The sequence below is a fragment of the Thamnophis sirtalis genome, unplaced genomic scaffold (genome assembly GCF_051295495.1).
Source record: "Thamnophis sirtalis isolate CommonGarterSnake01/CBP01778 unplaced genomic scaffold, rThaSir2_p1.2 scaffold_2, whole genome shotgun sequence".
Taxonomy (NCBI): Eukaryota; Metazoa; Chordata; class Lepidosauria; order Squamata; family Natricidae; genus Thamnophis; species Thamnophis sirtalis.
In genome coordinates this window covers 138,440,774-138,447,335 of record NW_028261382.1, presented here as the reverse complement: position 1 = coordinate 138,447,335, position 6,562 = coordinate 138,440,774, and positions in this window count along the sequence as shown.

The following is a 6,562-nucleotide window of genomic DNA, read 5'->3' as shown; positions in this document are numbered from 1 at the left end:
TTGCTCCATATATGAAAACATGATACATTTTCAGTTTCAGTATAATATTGTTACACATACAGTATCTTTTTTGCCAATGCATGTTTGTGTTTCCCTATTAATCAAACAGCTGATACAAGGGAAATATTATGAAGTTAATTGAGATATACTCAATTAAATTCCCACTGAATTATGGTTATTTTATTTTGAGCTAAGCTTGAATTGATTCAGTCCATCAGTTAAATTTGAAATGATCCCATTCACAATAATGGAAAAAGTTTGGTTTATATTCAAGTACTCTGCTTTATCTCATCTGGTTTATAATCATAATAAATAATAAACCCCTCCAACATGGAAGTTGTTTCAACCTTTAGTTCATGCAAATGTATATATTTATCACAATATTGTGAAATATGAGATAATGAAGACTGCAATGGGTACTACAGCTTGAGCTTTTATTGTCAGAGACAAAGTCCAATGGTTGAATATTAATCTTACATAAAATCTAATTTTGATTGAAATTAGGTATCATCTATGAAAGAACCAAGATGCATAAGACTTCATTGATAATTATTTTCTAGTGATACGTCAGTTAACTTCTCATCAATACTTAGCGAATTCAATTGTAATCTCAATAACTTTATTATAGTACTACAATATCTATTATCTATACTAGTTTATAATATTTTCAATAAAATAAATTCACTTCATAGTTCCTGCTGCATAGTTGTTCAAAGCATAGTTGTTCAAATGGTTATTAGTCATGAGATGATTGTACCTAGCTTGCCTTGACATTGTATATGTCCATAATCTTGGCTTCTTTCAGCCAAGAAACATCTTGCACAAGACCACAAAAGATGGAATTGACACAGGAGTTCTGCAACTCAAATTGTCAACATCTCAAAGGATCCTTGCTTTCTAAAGAAAAACATGCAGGTGGAATTCAGCCAAGTCAATAATATTTTGTGCATTTCACAAACTAAGAACATTGTCAGAAGGTGATTTACAGGAATTTTCAGGTTCTTTCTCCTATTTTATGACTAGAACAAGATTTCTGTAATATACTAGATTATCCTTGTGCCAAAAGTAGGATGTTCTTAAGAGACTCAGTCACAAACAGAACATTCACTGAATGTTCATATTATACCAATGCTTTTTTATATTGATTTTTGTCCATTAACATCAATGGCTCAGCAAACTGGATTATAGTTTCAGATACTAAACCACGTTTATTAGTCTGTAATGTGGAATGTACAACAATTCTAATTGTGCCCCCCCCCAAAAAAAACTTTTCTTCTGCAGAGAAGTTCTTTGGAACTTGTTTTTGAATTTTAACTATTATAAACAAACTGCTTGTGGAAATTCAACACTGAAATGCCTTCAAAATGATTTTATTCTGCAATAATGTTGACACAGCTGCTTTTTGATAGATTTTCAAATTCAGAGGATTATTGTGTCACCTTTTTTGTTGCTGTTGCCAATGATAAATTACTATTTTAGTGGGATTTTTCTTAAAATTTCCTTCAGTTTCCTTTAAGTAAGTGACAGTTCCTACTACTAAGCCAAGGACCTAAAACAGTGCTTTTTTTCAAAGTAAGTAAAAGAAAAATCTAAAACAGGAAATAAATAATTCCAAGATCCGTTATAGTCCAATCTAATGGAATTGCAAAAGGTGCAGGACAGGTACATTAACTTGCTTAATGGTAACTTTCTATTCTTAACCTAAAAGATAATGGGGACTCAGAATATTTGTACTGACTAATGTATTTTCTCCACATTGAGAACTTCTGGACATAAGATGACAGATATTTTTCAAATCAAATGAACATTAGTAGAAGTATATTAGTATATTTGTACAGTCCTCGACTTACTACAGTTCAAATGACCGTTCAAAATTACAACAGCACTGGAAAAGGTGACATGATCATTTTTCCCAGTTAACCACTTTGCAGCCTCCCCATGATCTTGTGATCAAAGTTCAGATGCTTGGCAACTAGTTCATATTTACGATGGTTGCTGTATATCAGCGTCATGTAATCACTTTTTGCAATCTTCTGACAAAGTCAATGGAAAAGCCAAATTCCCTGATTGCTAACTTAACAACTTCAGTAATTCACTTAACAACTGTAGCCAGAAATGTTGTAAAATGGGACAAAACTCACTTAACAAATTTCTCACTTAACATAAATTTTGGGCTCAATTGTGGTCGTAAATCAAGGACTACCTGTGGTTTAGGATTGAACCGTGGAGTATTTGATGATCTCTGAGCTTGGGAATTTTCTTGCAGACATTTTATTACCTAACTACTGTAAGGTAAAGATAAAGGTTCCCCTCACGCATATGTGCTAGTCGTTCCCGACTCTAGGCGGTGGTGCTCATCTCTGTTTCAAAGCTGAAAAGCTAGCACTGTCTGAAGACATCTCCATGGTCATGTAGCTGGCATGACTAAACGACGAAGGTGCATGGAACGCTGTTACCTTCCCACCAAAGGTGGTTTCCACTTACCTTTTTACATGCTTTCCAACTGCAAGGTTGGCAGAAGCTGGGACAAGAAATGAGACCTTACTCCATTACACGGTACTAGGGATTCAAACTGCCAAACATCCGACCTTTCTGATTGACAAGCTCAGCATCTTAGCACCTGAGCCACAGCATCCCACCTAACTATTGTAGGTAACATCATTAAAGCTAGGAGGGAATGATGGAACCAAGGAATCAACAAATGAACATTATTATAAAATAATATACATCTTTTAATGTCCAAAAATTAAAATTGAGGCTGGAAAAATAATCTATTAAAAATACATTACAGACATCAAATAAGTTTCCTATCGGTGAGTACAGAAATTTCCCCCTTAAAAATACCACTTTATGTATAACTAGCTCAGAGGTGTCAAACTTGCAGCCCACACGGCTGGATGCATCACAAACTGGCCATGCCCAACCCCAGTTTAGCAAAGCGAGGGAAGTCACGATACGTCATCTGACATCACGAATTTGACATCCCTGCTTTAGCTGATGAGGCCTCAGGCAAAGCTTCAAGAATTATGTTGGTGCATCTTTGATTTCAAAATACAGCAATATTGTCAGAAATTCCCTCACTTCCCAATATGTTTATTGTCTAACCTCATCTGATTAAAATAATCCAGGCCTTTATATTGCTCTTGATTTAATGCTATGTGTCTAATTTGGTGATGTTTCCCACTATTTGATTGGAGAGGGTGAGGAAATCACTTCAGTTGTCCAAAGGTTCAAGGATAATTGATGATATATTTTGCTGTATTAGAGATTAAAAATGCCTATTATATCAAAAATCCTTGACTGATATCAGTCAAGGCTATATACTCAAGGCTGAACACTTAAGGCCAGTGCTTATCAATATAATCACCGTGTTACATGCAGCTTTATCTAGGATGTTGTAAGAAAAAATTACCACATGTATTTCTGTTAGGCAGAGACAATAGCCTCAGGCTTAAGCTACATTAACACGCAGCTAGTCTCTCTGTTTCAGTTGTCCATTTACAAAGAATTTGGAATTAGGGGAAAGAGCATTTTACTTGTACCTTATGCCACTAAATTATGGAATTCTCTGCCATTAGGCATAATGATGGCTATAGTTTTAAACTGTTTTCAAAGGACAGTGCTCAATTTTAGTTGAACTACTAACAGCTCTTAGTTTTCATGTGCATTTACCACTCCTGAATCTAAGGTAAAATATTTGAATATCAACTGTTGGGGAGTCGCAATGGAAAATAACCATATTACTCCTGTCCTTGCTAGTAAGTTTCCTAAATGGAGCATTCACGTAAAAATCAAATAGAGTTTTGATTGCAGCATTTTAACTTTTTTTACCACATTTTTTCAACATCCTTGCTTTGACCTGCTCCAGGCTCCAACCCTCTTTTTATGTTTCTCAGACCTTCTTTTCCTTCAGATTATGAAATATGTAAATTAATAACTGGATGGAAATGAAATTCTTGATGCCCGTGTTTACATCTTTAAGGACATTCTGGTAATATCTTTGTTTTCATTCCATGAATGGAATATCCATGATCTTTCCCTTACTAGTCCCAGCCTGCATAATCCAGTTCCAGGAAATTCTATATCATTTGAGACAAGTGACTGTCCAGTCTCTTCTTAAAAACTTCCAGTGATGAAGCAACTACAATGTCTAAAGGCAAGCTGGTTAATTGTCCTCACTATCAGGAAATTTCTCCTTAATTCCAGGTTGCTTCTCTCCTTGATTGGTTTCCATCTGTTGTTTCTTGTCCTGCCCTCTGGTGCTTTGGAAAATAAATTAACCCCCTACTCTTTGTGGAAGCCTCTCAAATACTGGAATATTGCTATCATCCCCCTAGTCCTTCTTTTCTCTAGACTAGCCAAACCCAAATGCTGCAACTGTTCTTCATATGTTGTAGTTTCTAGGCCTTTGATCATCTTAGTTGCTCTTCTTTGCACCTTTTCCAAAATCTGAACATCTTTTTTGTAATATGATCACCAAAACTTGATGCAATATTCCGGATATGGTCTTACTAAGGATTACTAAGGATTTATAAAGTTGTACTAATCAATGGTGGGTTTCCACATTTTTTACAACCAGTTCGCTCGCATGTGCAACATTTCTGCGCATGCGCAGAAGTGTCTGGGCAGGTGGAGCCTCCTTCCATCACTACTAATATCTGGGCCAAACCAAGAGCAACTCACCTTTGATACTAATACTTCATATGATTTTGATTCTATGCCTCTGTTTATACAACCAAGGATTGTATTAGCTTCAACAGAGGGAAAGAATCGTGTGAAGTGCTAGTACCACTTTATACTGCTTTGGTAAGGTCATACCTGGAACATTGCATCTAGTTTTTATCACCACAGTACAAAAAAGATGTTGAAATTCTGGAAAGCGTGTAAAGAACAACAAAGATGATTAGGAAGCTAAAATATGCAAAGAATGGTTTCAGGAATAGGTTATATCTAGTTTAATGAAAAGAAGGATTAGCGGTGACATGATACCAGTGTTCAAATACCTAAAAGGTCCCAAAGAAAGAGTGGTCAGGCTATTTTTCAAAGCATCTGAAGGTAGAACAAGAAGCAGTGGATAGATGAGGAGCAGCCAGGAAGAAGGTTCCCCATAGCAAATTCATATTAAGATCAGTGAGGTGCATGTTAACTGTGCAAAAATAGGATAGACAATTTCTTGTTCTTATCTTGAAAGCCATTGTTGAATATTTTAGGGCTGCATTTGAGAAGGAAACTATCTATGGTTAAGAGGAAAGCAGCATGTCCAAAGTGAAAAATCTGTTTTCCTTAAGTTTTATCCACCCTTTTTTACTATATTGAGCATTGGAACCAATAACTTCTGTGTTGAAAAAAGCATTGTGCAAATTATGGAAAAAGCTAGGACACAAGTATTTTTGACTGTGCAGTAAAATAAAATCATGCTGTAAAATGAACCAAAATGGGATTGTTGACATAAAACACAGTAAAATGGAAAGGATAGTTTGGAAGAAAGAAACAGTATAAAAAGTACATTAAAATAAAACCCATTTTCAAATTTTGTAGAAAGAAAGGAATGATGTTCTTGGCATAAAACATTTTGTGTATGGCAAATAGAACCGAATAACACATTGATCAAATGTTGAAAGAGAAAGAAAATCTGCAATCAGACAACTCCCTAAAATAGCAGATTAGATCCTCTATGTCCATAATAATTTGGTGAATTTTCTTAAACATATGTTATTTCTATCAATTTGCACCATCTATTAATTGGTATTTGTACTGAAATAACATAATTTGCAATATCTGCATCAATTTAAATAATTTTGCAAATGTTGTAAATAAATGTGATGTTGTAAATACATTTTAATGTCATATGTTCAGATTGAATGGTCACTCCCTTGTCTTGAATGGTTCATTATATTATGGATCTAGTAAGAACATGCTTTGTGCTATTTTCTTTAGCAGTGACAGTACTACAAAACACAAAAAAGATATATACTGTAGTAGTAGGCAAAATACGTATTTCAAAGAATGATATAAGAGGAAAAAATAGCTAGTTAAATAAAAAGGACAAGTTTCCATCAGGACATTAGTGAGTTAAATCATCTATAAGAAAGAGTATTGTGGGAAGAGATGGTATTGATTTCTTTTAAATAGACTGTTGAAATATTTATGTCAGAAGTAACCCTGTTTACATATACTATTGGACAAAAATGCTGTTGATAAAATTGGCTCAAGAAAACAATTGTGGATGTAAAGCTAAGTGAAGCCTAAGATCTCACACAAAATAGAACGTATCAATGTTTTTGTGAATATTTGTATTTTTTTATTCAAAAGCATAGAATTCATCCTGGAAAAACTGAAATTATTACCTCTTCCCTTTCACATGTTTGTTTGTAAACAACATTTCTTAATGCACAACTGTTTCCATGAAACTCTTTCTAATATAAGCTTTTGTTCTTTCTGCAGTGCACACATTTTTATGCAGCTTTTAAATGACTATTGCAGGTATTCCTCTTATATCTTATCTATCTCCTGCTCTGAGTTGCATCTTCTTAAGCATTCCCTATTTGTTCCCTTACTCCAG